The following is a 17,316-nucleotide window of genomic DNA, read 5'->3' as shown; positions in this document are numbered from 1 at the left end:
ACCACCGACAGTACGACACCCTAACACCAAACCCACCCTTACCCCCGACCCCCGACACGCTGACACCACACCCCGACCCCGACCCCGTCAACCCGACACCCTGACACCCCGATCGACCTCGGACATGATGATGATACAATAACATCATATATATTTGTGTTGATCAGGTGTATTTCTATTAAGTTCATGATGACGATACACTTAAATTATATACATATTATTATGTTCATGTCAGGTATCCAATTTTTTTATGTTGTACTAATTTCATTTACTTTTTGTCATTGCAGGTGTTGACAGGATGGTGGGCAAGGGTCCAGAGTGCCCCGGGCCTCCTGCGAGCGCTATTGGGAGGGGTGGTTCCATTATTCCATCCCAGCCCCTCCGGAGAGCGCTGCTAGACAGTATGTAGACAACTGCGGCGGGCGCTTCTTCTGCGGCTGGGAGAGGTCGGGGGAGGACGAAGAAGGCTGGTAGAGGTGGACGTGGCAGCGGGAGAGGTAGGAAGGCTGCTACGCCTTCCTCGCCGCCATCCTCAGCTGATTCATCTGACCACAAGACTGTTCCGTCTGACGTGGACCCGTCTCGGACTCCGGTCCATGAGCCTTCGGTCGCTGATCCTTCGCCCACCAGACTCGGGTCGCGGATCCTTCGCTCCACGTGAGTCCGGTCCCAGAGTCTTCGTCCCAAAAGACTCCGGTCACGGGGTCTTCGTCCCAGAAGGCTCTGATCCCGCAGTCTTCTTCCCACGAGACTCCGGAGGCTAGTGGCCCGGAGGATGGTAGCGAGGACACCTTTTCAGATGATAGCTCCAGCGACGACGAGCTGGTGAGAAGGGCAAGAAGGTCTACAAGCGTGGCTGTACAAAGCTCCCACCCGTGCCAACGACCCCCGACCAGAGGTGGTTGATTGCGCCTAAAGGGTTGAAGTAAGTGCATTTACTATTTTTTAACTTTTGCCTTCATGTTCCTTCAAATTAATATCTAATGTGTTGGCCTTGTCATACTGCAGGGGCTGGGTATACCCCCGTGACCGTGGTGTCCGTAGGCCCAACTAGGTCCTTGGCACGCTTTGTCGGTAGCACTTCCTTGGGTGGGTCATGATGCCCGGTGAGGGTCAGGTTCCACAGCTAGCACTGAGCTGGGAGTTGTACTCTGTTGCCCCGGCCCCTCCGGGGGAGATGGTCGTCAGTGTCGCGCGCGAGACGGTGGTCGACATTGTGTTCCGTCCGTTTTGGGTAATTTCTCCTTTACAGAATTAAAAATGAACACTACCTAGCTAGTGATTGTACTAATCATTGCTGTCTTCTTTGATTGCAGACCTTCTACAGGGTTTCAGAGGTAGAATAGGAGGCTGCGGCTATGGTTTTCGAAGCCGAGTGCAAGCGCCTACTTAGAACTTACGGCACGAGGCTCGGGTGCGGGCCGTTCGAGACTACTACACCTTGAAGGGTATTAGGAGGGCCAAGAAGAAGTGTCGCGGCAAGTTTCTGAGTAGGGACAAGTACTTGGCGGTAATTATACCTATTCTTAAGGCCTTGAACTTAGTTTTCTTGATTTGATTCATAGCGCTGAAATTTCTCTTGACTCACTTAGGTTCCCCCGAGATGGTGTGTGGATAAGATGGACTATTGGGAGGCTTTGGTGGATGCGTGGTGCTCTCCACAATGGCTAGTCGAACACCAAAGGGCCAAGGATAAGCGCGACCAAATGGAAGGTGTGCCACACCATCAAGGGAGCTCCAACCTGTTTGAGTACAGGGATAACTGGGTATGTGGTTTGCTACATGATTCATGCAATTTCATTCTTCCTGGTAGCATTTATCCTTTCCAAAATGACTTAATATGCTTAGTTAGTTAAAAAAGGCATAACTACCTTGGATAGTTCATTCATGACATATTTAGCTCTAAAATGACATAATAACCTTTAGATAGCTCTATAAAATGACTTAATATGTTTTAGTTAGTTAAAAAATGGCATAACTACCTTCAATAGCTCAATAACGACCTAAACTAATCTTAGCTAGTTCATTCATGACATAATTAGCTCTAAAATGACACAATAACCTTAGACAGCTCTATAGAATGCCTAAATATGTTATAGTTAGCTAAAAAATAGCATAACTATCTTGGATAGCTCAATAATGACATAATTAGCATACTTTTGTCAAAAATGGCATAATTATCTTGGTTACCTCGAAAATGACCTAAACTTAGCTTATTTTCCTCGAAAATGACATAATAACCTTTCTTAGCTCCAAAATGACCTATTTACATGGCAACTAGATCGGTAACGCGCCTTGGCGCGAGGATGCCGGCCCCTACGTTGCGGTCATGTAGGTAATAGTAATAATCCAGGTTTAGCTTATTTATTCAAACACAATATAACAATATAAAAGAAAGAAGAAACATTCACATATGATAGAAGGAAAACATTTGTAGTGCAACATCACCATGAGATTACCATAAGGCAGAATCGAGTTTAGCGCGTTCATGAGATAGCAAGAGCCTGAATGTTAATCTACAAATTCTAAAACCATACATCATCGACAACATAATATAATTAAAATAGTTTTTTTTAACATGTAGGCCATTTCATTATTTATAGGAGATAAACAAAACATATAGTATCAGATCAGAACATTCAGTCCCATGACAAAATAAAGGTGATTAATTAACATGCCATAACAAGTCCTGAAAACAGCCTCTTACAGAAATGTAGGGAAAGGCTGCGTACTATAGACCCAAAGTGGTCGGACCCTTCCCCGACCCTGCGCAAGCGGGAGCTACATGCACCGGGCTGCCCTTAATTAACATGCCATAACTGAGATTCTCCAAATCCCATGTCTCAGTCATGAAATAAATTCTTCATCAGATTTGAAGTACCACAATGGGAAAATAATCACTGTCAATGCAAGGTATTACATGCCTTTGTTTTGCTCCATATGAACTGAATTTCTCTATTAAATACTCACAGTTCATATCAATGTCCAACCTTGAAAGTAAAAGGTTTCAGTTCTCATCAAAACCACTCCATTAGTAATTCAATACATCAGTTCTGTCTTCACTTTGTCATACTAACAAAGTAATAAAACCCTTATACATATGTAAGGATAACTGCCAACAATCAGGACTGCAAGCCACATGGCAGGCTGGCTGGAGACCCCATCTGGTTCCGGCGGCAACCTGCAAGTCAAGAAAAACGGGAGGAGCAGAAAAAGGTGAACCTCCAGCAGCGGCGTGAGGAGCAAGGTGCGCCCCTCCCAAAAATTTCACGATTTGCTTAGGTCTGGATAAGATTTTAGAACATAGATGCAATCCGACAGGGAGGCCACAAGAAACTATCTATATCTACCCTCGCAAAAATCTATTATAAGCTCCAGTGCACTTAGAATTGAGGATCTTTCTTAAAATTACATAGCAACTGACAAACATACAATATCGCATGAAAATCTGATTCCCCAGTTCATCAATTTAAACAAACATGTGGACTGGTAATCAAACAATTCCTAGAAACAGAATAATTTGTTGTCAAGACATCAAAAGTAACTACCAGTTTCCAAAACCCCACTATATGTTAGTAAACATATGGTTGCCACATAAGAGTATTTTCTGCACAAGGAAAAAATATATTTATGATTGCTTCGTTATGACCACGTCAATATAGGTTATACAACACATACATCAAGTACTCACCCCAATGGGGAACTCACAAACTATTTCCCATAAAAGGTAAGTATGGGTAAAAAACAAAACAATTAATGGTTGCTTCAATTGCTCAATTATTTAAAAGAAAACAGAAGATGCGCAAAGCTTTGGAGCACTTGAACGAGGTTGAAACTTTTAAGCCTCATGTTCCCAAGAATTTTTTGTAACCATGAAGAAACTAAACAATATATCAGCTAAAGAGCAATACCTGCACTGGCCAATGATGACATGGTTTCCTTCCTTGACCTGGAAGCAAGGAGATCAGCAGCCTTGTGGCACGAGGGTGTGACATTTTGCTGAAGCAAGTAGTACTAAGTTAGTAGGAATCTACGTATAGCGTATGAATTCAAACATGATAACAAAATAAAGTGAAGAAGAAACATTCATTTGTGATAGAAGGCATAAGATTATAAGGCAACATCAAGTTCAACATAGGTTTATAATACATGCATTTAGATTTAACTATACAAAGGACATGAAGCATCGTCCCACCCTACAGAAATTAATAACACATTTTGTCCTTGGAATGGTTACATGAGCCAGGCATTAAACGATAAAGCACATGGACATGAAAATAATCTTAGAGACAAACATTGGATACAACTAATTTTTGATCCTATGTTCTGCTAGAATCAAACAAATCTTTTTCTTTCCTTTAGTAATGTTAACACTGACATGAATGCAGATGGACACTTTTTTTACCATGAATAGAAAAGAACATTAGTTGCACCTTCATTTATTCACATGCAGAACAATACATTAAAATCAGAAGAAAAAAAACATTCATCCTGCCAAAACCAGAAGCCAATATTTGGTTATGTAATGCTGCATTAAGCAACACTAAAGATTAAATAAAAAGAAAATATTCAAAGACAAATTATATCAGGAGGGTCCAATCCAAACTTAGTAATTTTATGTGTTAATATTTCCCAAGAATGCTGAAGGTTCAAAGGGAAAACAGCATAAACAATAAACAGAGCTCGCTAAGCACTAATTATGGTGTACACAAAATACTAATAAATGGTATCAATGTAGATTAGTTAGGAACCCATGAAGGGACTACAAACAACAGAACACACATCAGCAGGTTAAGGCATTAAGCAAAGGCAATATGAGTATTCAGAGAAGAGGGAGACCTAGCACAAAATAATCAGAGAGGGAAACAATAACTACATACATGGGATGGAGGGAGAGAGCACAAATCATCTCAACTTTGGTGGCATCAGATCGAGAGTACACAACATCCTTTGTTCTCCCCCTATCTATCTCCCATTCCGCATCTACTCAATAACAAAAAAGGTGACACATAAGCCAATCAGCATATTAGGAGAGGATGGTCTTGGAGGAAAGGTTAAAATTAGATACATCATATTACATACCCTTTTCTGATGAATACTGATAACAAGATCTCATCACAACTACATTTTGTTATGCCCCAAATATTGCTACATATTACATAATATGTAAGGTCCGTGGGTTACCTCTTGTTTTAGTCCTCTCACAGAGACACGTTAACTGCACACAACTTTAATCATTGGCATTCTGACACGGTGGCGTTTCCGGCGGCATCTACCTGAACAGTCGAGCCAACCAGTGTGTCAATAACAACATCATCAACAAAATTTAGAAGCAATGCCATTTGCTACTCGGTGTATACATACACACCTTCGCCATCAATGATGCACATCAGGTCATTGATCCTCTCCCCTTCCATAATGTGTCACCATCAACATATTGTGGTACTGTGGAAGCAACCTCCAAAACAGAGAGCATGTCAAGAATAGTGGTAAAAGTTTTTCCATAATGTTAAATCTGGGTTTGCCAAGAATGATCCAACAAATGAAATAGGAAGCACCCGAATTTATCCAACAAAAGCATAGGACAATACATTCTAAACAATAATGACAGAAAGCTTTAATCCATTGGCATCATATGGTATTAACAAAATAAGCAATATCAAACCGTAAACAAAGGAAGATATTAAAGCATTCGGGTACTAATCAAGCCTTGCGACTGGCACTACTAAAACAAGGCATACAATAAATGCAGATATGAAAGACATGCTAATCTCACACAAGAGCACTCACGACAAATCACTAAATCAAATATGACGTGCTGATCCAAACTAAGACATATGTGCAATTGAATCATGCATAGTGCTATTGATCCATACATGGCGTAGGTGGACTGCAGCTGACCACAGCAACACCATGCTGACAACCCGCATAGCCGCACGATACCTGCGAGCACCATTCCTTGTGCCACTGTCAAACACTATCGTACTCATATCCATATCGTAGAGCCGTCTCTATTTAAATCATTGCCATTAAGTTTCAGCAAGAATCCTAATATGAGAGACAGAGGGCAACAGTCAAATATCTCTTAATCGTCTCTTTATTTGGCAACACATTAGGCCTTGATGTAGGAATTGCAAAAAGGGTTTCAGAAGCAATAGTTGTTGTGTAACAAAAAGTACATTGCCTACATTTAAAATTCCAATGTAGAACTGGAAATGTTGATACCAAATCAAGGTCAGTGTTTGCTAGAGTAACTAAAGAAAATAATTAACATTTTCGTCAGTTTTAAAAGCTCGCGCAAACATGGATATGGATTACAACCATACTTCAGCCATGTATCCAGTAATTTGTTGTTTGCTCTCATACAATTAAGAGAATGCTCACTGCTTATAGGTATACATGTAAGATACATACATCTGTGTTCCACTGAACTTATACCTCTAAAAGCAAATTAAGAGAAATCCCACCTCAAAGTTACTGGGTGATTGGACAACCGAGAATCCTGAATTGCTAGCCATCGAACTTATTGTATATTCCAAAGCTGCAAACAAAGGATAACAGTGAATAGACCAACCAAGCATTACATATACTGTAAGTAAAGAAATTTGATCAAGTCATGCAAGTTCTATTACTCTCGGAATTCAAGCTGAGAGAAGAAAAAATCATTGGCATATAGAATCATAATTTCATCCAAAACAGAAGAAAAACCAAATATTCAAGACCCCGTATAAAACAACATGCAGACTTGCTAAATATTGTACTGAATCACATGTTGAATGTGTGATTACCGATACAGTAGACCGGTGATAATGCACCACCAATTCCAAACCATCAGTAGTTCAATACACTTCTATCTAGAATTGTCTCTGTGCTTTGCATATATAAAATTATAGCTACTGGCATCTGCATATCTGTATACTTCTTTCTTTTGTACGGTGTACCAGCTCTTTCTTCTTAATCCAAGTGACACTAAACATTAATACATGCACAGTATCGAACCAAATTAAAGAAAATTAGGGGGTAAATCAGCTAGCTGATACAATAATCAAACCGCTGGCATAACACGAGGCCTCAAAATCATATGGAAGATGTAGGATTCATGTGTAAACCCCAAAAGGAACTGGCTGGCTAATCTAGCTCTTCCACTTAATAAACCCAAGAAAGTCTGAGGCCTACATCATAATTTTATTTCATAAACATACAAGGGTCATCCTTATATAGTAGTTGCTTCTACTGAATCCCTATCTATCAAGCGCCTCCTCTCGTAAATAAATGTGGCAGGGCTCTCTAATCAATCAAGCAATTGGAAGAACATGATGCACCAAACAGAAATGCTTTTTAGGGATCCATATACACATCAAACCTAGTAAGTAAAATAAATTAGTGGGTAAACCAGCTACCTGAACACCCAAGATGTCCTCTGCGTACACGTGAGGTAGCAATCCACGACAAGCATAGTACCCGCAAAACAAAGTAGGCAGCACATAAACAACACAGTGTCAATCAGGTGAAGAGGAAGCACATAAAAGTCAAAGAAGAAAGAGAAGAAAATGAAAGTGAAAGGCAAAAACCCAAGAAATAAACGCCTAGCAAGCAGCAAAAATAGCCCAAGAAACATCCAAATAGCCCAAGAAACATCCAAAGGAATGATAGAGGCAAGAAGAAGAAACCAAAAGAGGAATAGGAGATGCAAAAGGATCCAAACGCAAAAAGATTCGGGGGAGATATGTTTGGCAACTTTAGAACACTCCTCGGATAATATGCTACCCCGTTGCATCTCCTATGCTAGCCCTTTCTTTAGAACACTCCACTATTATTTGAGGATAATATACTATCCCCCTCACAAGGAACAAATGCTACAAAAACGAAAGCCAATCCAAACAGTTTCATCAGTCCATCTTTCAGCTATGAAATCAAGAACAATTACGCTTGCAGGTTCAGCTGCTGCTCCGCACCCTTACCAGCAGAATATGGTGGTCAGGGAGCGGTCACAGATGAGGACCCGGCTGCCATGACTTCCCCTCTTCTTGTGGACGATTGCCGCCTGGACCAGCTGCAATATGGCGAACATAATCTGTCAATTCATACACACAGATGAGAGAGAGAGAGGAGGAGGAGGAGGAGGGAGAGGGACGCACTGCAGAATAGTCCAAGGCTTCGTCTGCTTCTGGTGCTGCGACCTAGTCCAAGGCTTGCCGCTGCAGAGGAGGAGGAGGCAGCCGTCGAGCGCACTGCAGAATATAGCACGGACAACACCAACTACGACATCTTGAGGCGGTGGAGTTTAGGAGAAATCCCCGCATCTGATCCAAAACTTGATAAATAATGTTCCTGCAAATATACAGACCGCGCAGCATTGGTTTCTTATGCATTGACAAACTAAGCATATAATTAAACATACAATGGTTTGTACTTTGAAAACAGTAGCACACAACTGAACATTTTGGGCAAGTGTACAAAAGGCTTGCATAAAATTCTCAAATTAACAGTAATAACTACAAAAGAAAGGAATTCACAAATAGCATTGACTTGTGAACATGAATGTCTAACAGAACAATCATAACCAAAATCTGTGCATCTACCCCAGTAAGAAGATATACTATAGAATCTAAGAACCAAAAATGAAGTGTATCCGCCCATGTGGTGGAATGGCCATGTCTGTCTAGTCACCATGGATGATCCCAAACTATGAAAGCACCCTGCATACTTCGTTCAATAAAGCTGGTTCGCTTTAAACCACAATCGTATATTCCCAATATCCACAGTCGCTAAATTTGCGATGGAAAACAGAGCTGGACGGTGGGCGGGGGTACGCTACCTCAGCGATGATGGAGAGGACGATGATGTTGCGGAAGGTGCGACAGGAGAACTGGGCCCGGCGGCGCATCCGCGCGTGCACGACGACCTCCTCCTTGGACAGGTAGTGCAGGCGCTTGTCGTAGTTCTCGCGGCCACCGAAGAGCCCGCCTCACATCCTCCCCAACATCACTCCTCCCTCCTTCTTCTTCTCCCCTCCTCCTTGCCCTTGCCCTTGGCCTCCACCGATCTGGAGAGGCGACCTCCGACGAGGCTTGTGGTGCCCCCATCCTCCCCGGTGCGGTTGACCCGCGGCGCCCACGCCTCCGGCAACCGCGGCACGGATCCACGGAGATGACCTAGGTTTAGGTGGAGGGCGCCACGGCGGAGGCGTGGCTACACCACGAGCAGGCGCAGCGGGTGCGCAGGCGAGCGGCGGCGGCGGGGCAGGGAGGGGGCGCGGAAGGGAGAGAGAGAGGCGGGCGCGGGAGGGAGAGAGGGAGGCGAGCGGGCTGGAGGGGGAGGGTAATGAGCCCTGAGTGCTCTATAGGATACTTGTCGGGGAGCTCCTGGTCGTCGGGCTGCGTGGCGGCCACCGCGGCCCCCTTCTGCCGGCGGCGGAGGTGGTGCACGACCCAGGGCCGGGGCGGGGTGTTCGGGTTTGGGCGGCGCCAGATCGAAGGGGCGAAAGGAGGACGCCGGGCGAAGGTGGGGAAGGAGGAGAGGGAGGCGCTGGTGGGAAGGAGGAGGTGGTGCGAGCGGGAGAGGAGCCGGCCGGAGGGGTGGAAGGAGTAGGCCGGGCGGCAGCGGGGAAGGAGGAAAGGAGGCGCGTGGGAGGGGAGGGGAGAGGAGGCGCGCGCGTGGGGAACCGGCTAGGGTTTTTCCCCACGGGAGTCGCCCCTTTTATACCACCCCTCTGCGAAATGACCAAAATGCCCCGGTGGGGGCACGGTAATTACGCGCGGTGGCACGAACGAGGTGAAACTGTTCATTGCAACAGTAAATATTTTTTATCCGACGGACGAGGTCGCTCCAAGGGTCGATCCGACGGCCCAGATTCCATCAAGCGCGCAGATCCAACGGCCAGGAACGCCAAGCGGCTGAGGAGGCTGGAGGATGACTGGCATTCTTGTTTCTCGATATCATTCTTCATGCTAGCTTGAGCCCTTAACTAATATTTTGTTCCTCTCTCTCTGGCGCACCACAACAAGAAGCATGTGCCAAGTCTGTTCGACCTCTATGGCATGACCCATATGGCCCCGTACAAGAAGGCCAAGCCATTCATGGAGTCTGACCTAGATCATCATATCCAGAGAGCTTCACCAACATCTCCTCCCACCACAAGCTTGTGAAGTACAGACACGAGGGGAAGGCGAGGAAAGGGGAGACTTTAACCCGAGCCAGGATCCTTTTGATACAGAGCTGGTGATGATATCTGGTGGCGAGAGGTCCCATGGCTCTCAAGCCATTGGTGATGGACTGATATGTTGTCCTAAGACTCTCCCGTAGATCAAGAAGCACCTGAGTAGCTCTGATCCTGAGATAACGCCTCGTGCACGGTCTACGGAACTCGCCATCACGGTTAGTTATACGGAATCTCTCACCTTTCCTCCATTACATTGTGTGTGCGACCGTCGGTGTTTACAATGCTAACGATGAGTGTTGTGTTGCAGGCAGCAGTTGAGAAAGAGAGATTGAAGACCCAGGCGCTTTTGGAGGAGGCAAAAAGGGAGGTGGCGGAGAGGGAGAGGGAGAGGGAGGAGAGGACGCCTAAGCTGTTGGAGGAGGAGAGGAACCGGAACGAGGCGTCTCACCGGGCCCTATACGAGCTCATCATGGTACGTTTCTCGTGCATATTAGCCCAATCATGCACGTAATGTTCGCATTACTAACTAATATGATTGACTCGCGAGAACCAAGTGTGCAGACCATGTGTGAGAAAAACGATCGGGCCCCTCCCTCGATGCCCCAGATTGATCCGGCGACCATGGTGAGTTTGATTTGAATGGTCCTTACTTACTACTATTAACATTTCAATTTGCATCATGCTAACGAGACATTATTGGAAATGATCTTTGGTTCAGCTTTGCTCCCAACAAGCATCGACCAATCCTTTCGCGTCTGCCAATGCCGGAACCCCGACCGGTCCTTCACCTCCGTCTGCCACTGGCGCAACCCCGACCATTCCTACACCTCCGTGATAACGGTATGTTTCTTCTTATTTAGCCTGTTTAGTCCATTTATGACATAATTTAGCCTATTTAGTCCACAAATGACATAATAAGATGAAGAAAATCAAGGAAGAGGAAGGAAAGAAGGAATAGGAAGAAAAGAAGAAGAAGAAGAAGAAGAAGTTCTTCTTCTTCTTCTTCTTCTTTTCTCCTTACTTGTTTTTATTCGTAAATGGCATCATAACCTTGCTAACCTCATAAATGTCATATACTTAGCTTGTTGTCCTCTAAAATGACACAATAAGCTTAGTTAGGTCAAAAATGGCATAATTTGCTACGTTAGCTCAAAAATGTCATTTTTCTTCTTATTTAGCCTATTTAGTCCATTTATGACATAATTTAGCCTATTTTGTCCACAAATGACATAATAAGATGAATAAAATCAAGGAAGAGGAAGAAAAGAAGGAATAGGAAGAAAAGAGGAAAGCTTCTTCTTCTTCTAGTCTTCTTCTCCTTCTCCTTCTCCTTCTTCTTCTTCTTTTCCTCCTCTTACTTGTTTTTATTCGTAAATGGCATCATAACCTTGCTAACCTCATAAATGTCATATACTTAGCTTGTTATCCTCTAAAATGACACAGTAAGCTTAGTTAGATAAAAAATGGCATAATTTGCTACGTTAGCTCAAAAATGGCATTTTTCGTCTTATTTAGCCTATTTAGTCCATTTATGACATAATTTAGCCTGTTTAGTCCTCAAATGACATAATATGATGAAGAAAATTAAGGAAGAGGAAGAAAAGAAGGAATAGGAAGAAAAAGACATAATTTAGCCTATTTAGTCCTCAAATGACATAATTTAGCCTATTTAGCCTATTTTTCTTCTTCTTCTTCTTCTTCTTCTTCTTCTTCTTCTTCTAGTCTTCTTCTTCTTCTCCTTCTTCTTCTTCTAGTTTTATTCTTCTTCTTCTAACTTTCTTGTTTCTCATTTTGCAGATTTAATTCACTATATGGATGCTTGCATGGATGGAGTGCTTGTTTCTCTGTTCTTCTTTTCGTTTGTATCGAAGAATAATGTGGAACTTGTTATATGGATGCATGGAACAATGTGTTGGATGAACATTGTGATATTAGTGTAAGATGTATGGATGAAAATGTGTTTTCTTATGTATGTATGTTGTCATGGATGGAGCTATGTGTTGGATACATCATATGTCTGCTGTGTCTGTGAAAAAAATGAATATATGTGTGTGAATTCCAGTGAAATTAAATGAATATAAATAAAAACAGGGGATATATAGCCTCTTTGTCATCTGCTAGTGGACGGCAAAGAGCTTTGCCGTCTGCTGAGGACACGTGGCAGCTACCTGTAGACACTGGGAACACTGGCTGCCTATTTGGTCAGCTATGCCGTCTGCCAGCGGACGGCAAAGACCTTTGAATCTTTGCCTTCTGCTGGCAGATGGCATAGCTGGCCACGTGGCAGCTTTCAAATGCTGGCCTAACTAAGCTCTTTGCTGTCCTTTGAACCGTTTTTTTATACTGCAACTACACTGACGTTTTGCATGCATGATTGACAGCTATCCTGGCCCCTTGTGCATGCAGCCAGCGAGGAACATTCAAAGCTAGGAGTATCGTCTTTATTTCTTTCTTGGAACGGAGGCGAGGAGTACAATCTTGGACAGCAAGTCGAGTGTCATGCTGACCGGACAAGCAGCGTTTTGTCCAGGTGTAGAGACCATTCACCGTGGTCGCCAAGTAAGCAATGCTATAAGAGGCTAGGCCGGCAGCAGCAACTCCTCGTCGGCACAAGAGAACAGCTAGCACTAAAGAGACGAACAAACGTGAAGGTTAGAGAGGCTCGGTTCCATTAGTAGCTAGCCCGCTGCCGGCTCATGGGAGACGGTAAGAAATCCGGCTCCGGTTTCTGGTCGGTGGTGGCGTCTTGGTTCGCTTGCTTTCGCCCACGTAAGGTCAAGGCGGCGAGCACCGGCGGCCGGACCACCACGTATGAATATGATCCAGCCGGCGGGATGGTCGCGGCGGCCAGACATTTCTCCAGTGCTCACAAAATAAACTTTGGATGATTCATGCCATGTCTGTTGTACTCCCTCTGTTTCAATATAAATGAATCAATTTTGTACTAACTTTATAATAAAATTAATACAAAATTGAGTCATCTATTTTAGAACGGATGGAGTATATGGCATCATTGCGTTTTCGGCATGTGTGCACTATGCCTCGTATAGAATATAAACTAGTACTATTTCAAGCCTCACAGTTAACTATGTGCTGTTGAGTCCAACAACTGTTTTTGTATTAGCTGCCGCCGACCCGCCGTCGACGTGTACCTGGTCACACAATGGCTCCACTCCACCCTGTTCCACAAAAGCTCTTGTTTTAGATAATAATAAAGTCATGGTCATAATAATTCATTACTATAACAACATATATAGAATCAAACATAACTATGTACCACGGAATCACCTTGCACCACTCGTCGTTCTCGCGGATCTCTTTTTTTTGAACCATGCATGAGAACTGCATGTGACATTATATAAGAAAAGAGATACAAAGTCTTAGAGTACAAAGACGACCCAACAGCAACAAAAAGGCATAAGGAAAGCTATCCTAGGAGAACAACGACCTCATGCATTTAGCGCCCGCTTTAGACCAGTTGAGTGCGTCGCCTTTGATTTTGTCCAAGATACGATCAATGGAGCTAGCTTTGTTATCAAATACTCTACTGTTGCGCTCATTCCAAATTGTCCAAGTCACTAAGACGATCATACTATTCAACTTCTTAATCTCGCTTGAAGGAACATTCATCCTAGCCGTTGTCCACCAGTTGACAAATGAATTAGCCACAACTGGAGAGATATTTGGAAGACCGACCCAGTTCATAGTTGAGCACCAAATTATGTTGGATATGGAGCAGCCCAACAAAAGATGATCAACATCCTCCTCATCGGCGTTACAGAGGATGCAACTCTCATTGCGGGGGAGATCATGCCTGGCTAAGCGATCTGCAGTCCAAAGTCGCTTGCGGACAACCAGCCACACAAAAACTTTGCAGTGCAAAGGAGCCAAAGTCTTCCATATGGAGTTAGCTGAAATACAAGGCGGACGGTCCTCAAACCAGGCCTTATATGCTGATTTAGAAGAGAAACTACCAGAAGAACTTAACGACCAGTTCCAAACGTCCTCTTGTCTTTGAATTAGCTGAACATCCTGTAAAGCTTCCCAAAGGTCCAATAGTTGTATGAAATTGTTAATAGTAAGCTGCTGCTCTCGCGGATCCTTCTCAATAGTGTGGCCAACGCTCCTTCACCCCGCTCACTATCAAGCATGGTAGGGGCCTCCAGCAAGGGGATCAATTTTCGATGCTTCTATTCTTCATCGGGATTGAACCCCTCCAACAAATACTTGACTAGCACAAGTCATGGCCTACTCCACAAGACACACGGTTGGAAACAACAAACATAAGAAGTAGGACCAAACAGAAAGTGGAAAAAATAGACAAGGATGGGGTAGATCAGCGCGACAAAGGGAGAAATGGAGAACAAATGATCTATATTTATTTACAAGAAAATTTGTCCAAAAGTCGAACTCAAACGCTCTCTGAATAACAAATCAACTGAAACTCACATTGTTTATTGATTTCCTTGGATCTAGTTTTAGATGTACATATAGCCTTCTTCCTTGGAAACCCTAAGATTTATCGAATCCAGAAAGTGAATTAAGCTTGACAAGGAAATGTCAGCAAGTTCTTGTTGTCTCATATCGTTCAAGTTCCCTGGACCAACAATTATCATAGAGGCTGAAAAATATAAAGGAAATAGGCCAAAGCTAAGGTTTCACCTACATCTGCGTACACACACTTGGGATATAAATTAGATAAATCAACATGGCGCTGGTAAATACCATTACATATATCTTATAAACACATTCTATGGGAGATGCGTCCTAATAACTCCACAACCAACTATCGCCACATCAAGGATCGATTGTCCAACTTTGACCGTATCCGACTCACGGGATTATCTCAGATACTAAGGATAAGCCAGTACAATGCATGAGCGTTTGATGACTGCATAGTAGTCCTTCCCAGAGACTTGATTCCGTCTACCATACTAATCTTACTCTCGTCGGGTTTCGGCATAGCTTTCCTCTCCTCTCTACCCTAAAACTCCCCTTGTTCCAATCTTTAGTCTCGGGTACCAGTGAGCCCTGGAAAAGTTAACAAGAAGAAGGAGAAAACCACCCTACAACGATTAAGGAGGCCGGATGCATGAAGAGGAGAGCCTGACGGAGGTTTTGGAGCCTGGATGCTCGCGACCTCTGCCATGCTCGGGGGCTACTGACGGGGTCCCAGACTTAGGGTGCCTAACGTAAAGGACCCCGGCCTCGACCTCGACCAGGGCCCACTAGGCCCAAAGGGAATCATGGAAACCGAGGGAGGCAAAGGCGATGAGCGTGTTCCAAAAAGAAAAGGACGACGACCGAATCAATCTAATCTCCTCCCCATGTGTAAACCCTAGGCCTCTCCTATCTATATAAAGGGAGGCCTAAGACCTCATTAGAGATCCAATCTAGAACTCAACTTTCGGTAGAAATCTCAAACACCATTGTTATCCTCTGCATGAGGTATCCCCTCACCATGAATATCAAGACAAAGCAGGATGTAGGGTATTACTCTTCGGAGGCCCGAACCTGGGTAAATTGTGTGTGCAGACTCCCTTCTGGTACTTCTGGTCTCGTCATGAACCCTATCATGGGATCTGACGGGAATTCTCTCTGTCATGTGCCATCATTAGCACATACCAGGCTAACACACTGATCCAAATTACTATCCTCCACAGCACCCCTTATGCTCTTCACTGGACTCAAAACAAGTGGAAGATTTGCAACAGGGTTGACAACAACATCATCCTTCTCCCAGTCATTACCACACATGGTGTTCTCATGATCAAGATAAAACATGTAACATATATGTGCCCCTCTCTAACAAATTCCCTGATGCAAAAGGTGTCATTGTTATCTTTAATGTGCTTCAGTACTTGCTCATTGATTTGCATTCCTGGCAGCAACAAATATGTTTTCACTCTTCCTGCACTCTCATACCCCAACTCCTCTATCAAATCTTCCAACATTGAAAATGTAGTCTCCAAAGCATCACAAAATCGAAATATACCTTTTTCCACTAAGATACAACCTATTAGCTCCACTTCCAAAAAAATATCCACCATAAAAAGCTGTACGGTGTAGAAATCACTGGCTTCATCTGATAAATAAGTAAAAGTTCAAATTCTAAATAGCCTGCCGAAACTCTAAGCAGTGGAGCAAACCCTAGCCATACATGCTATAATCTACCATGCATGTTGATAAAAACTAAACTGACAAAGGCCAAAAGCTCTAAAATGAGCTCCAAGTGAATGAAATCGACAGAGTTGAGCTGCATTGGAGATCATTGTACTGTGGGAGGGGGCCATCTTCAGGCCGCCGTATCCCCATTGCACAAATCGAGTCGGCAAGCGGCGGGAATGCAATCCAAGCCGCGCTAGATGGCCCGCACGCGAGCCTATCAGCTCCAAACATCGGTGTCATCGGCGATGATCAGCTGGCACCGCCGCTCGACACTGTCGTCTTCGAGCGAGATGAACTCGTCAGCTAGGTGGGGGGGGGTGGGAGGTGAGGCGAAAGATATGTGCATGGTCCAAATAGACCAAGCAGCAAAATGACACCGTTGTTGGAGTGGTGAGCGCAGATTATTATCCATAAATGGCAGCGGTGTGACCGCAAAATGATTCTGACATGCGCAGGGGATACATGGCGGCACCAAAGCGAGGGACCGTAGAGTGTTACGTAAAGAAACCATACACTACAAAAAAAACACTTATGTGATGATACGTGTTTGTCACAGTAGGTCGCGTTTTTTGTCATGCATGTACATCCATGACGATTTTATGACAGAATTAAGATAGTCATACATGTGTTGTCGTAGAAGTGTTCCATGACATTACCAAAACTATCATCACGGAAGTGTGCACTTCCATGACGATAAATCGCGCGTCACAGAAGTGCTTTCGTCAAGGGTGACCGACACATGACACCCACCGTAACGGAACGCTGTTAAGCTATCAGGTCGGGTTTTGGATTCGATAACCCATTAACAACCCCGACCAATGGGAAATTTCCACGTATAAAATTCTTATTGGCCGGATGAAACACGTGTCAGCTCGTCAGTGGTTCAGATAGGCGCCTATGATATGTCGACACGTGCCACGGCCCACCACTGGCCCATTTAGCTTACAAAGCAGGCCCGTTTGACTTGGTCAAAAGTTAACGGGCTG

General features: G+C 44.0%; 1 long non-coding RNA gene across 11 annotated transcripts; it reads right to left on the bottom strand.

Annotated features, from left to right (window-relative positions):
- Window positions 1–2,841: 2,841 nt before the first annotated feature.
- Window positions 2,842–9,655, bottom strand: LOC119311282. 11 transcript variants are annotated; one of them, XR_005150948.1, is made up of 11 exons: window positions 8,819–9,655; window positions 8,139–8,331; window positions 7,962–8,053; window positions 7,401–7,856; window positions 6,468–6,541; window positions 5,877–6,048; window positions 5,369–5,458; window positions 5,185–5,276; window positions 4,881–4,983; window positions 3,912–3,999; window positions 2,842–3,181 (listed from the first exon to the last, which is right to left on the bottom strand). It is a non-coding gene; the product is annotated as an uncharacterized LOC119311282 (long non-coding RNA). The 11 variants fall into 11 exon arrangements; XR_005150947.1 differs by having other exon boundaries at window positions 5,369–5,445; XR_005150951.1 differs by having other exon boundaries at window positions 5,877–5,943.
- Between the last annotated feature and the right edge of the window lie 7,661 nt (window positions 9,656–17,316).

This window comes from Triticum dicoccoides, chromosome 5B, assembly GCF_002162155.2.
Source record: "Triticum dicoccoides isolate Atlit2015 ecotype Zavitan chromosome 5B, WEW_v2.0, whole genome shotgun sequence".
Classification (NCBI taxonomy): domain Eukaryota; kingdom Viridiplantae; phylum Streptophyta; class Magnoliopsida; order Poales; family Poaceae; genus Triticum; species Triticum dicoccoides.
The sequence above is the reverse complement of the archived record's forward strand: the minus strand, read 5'-3'. Positions and strand labels throughout refer to the sequence as shown.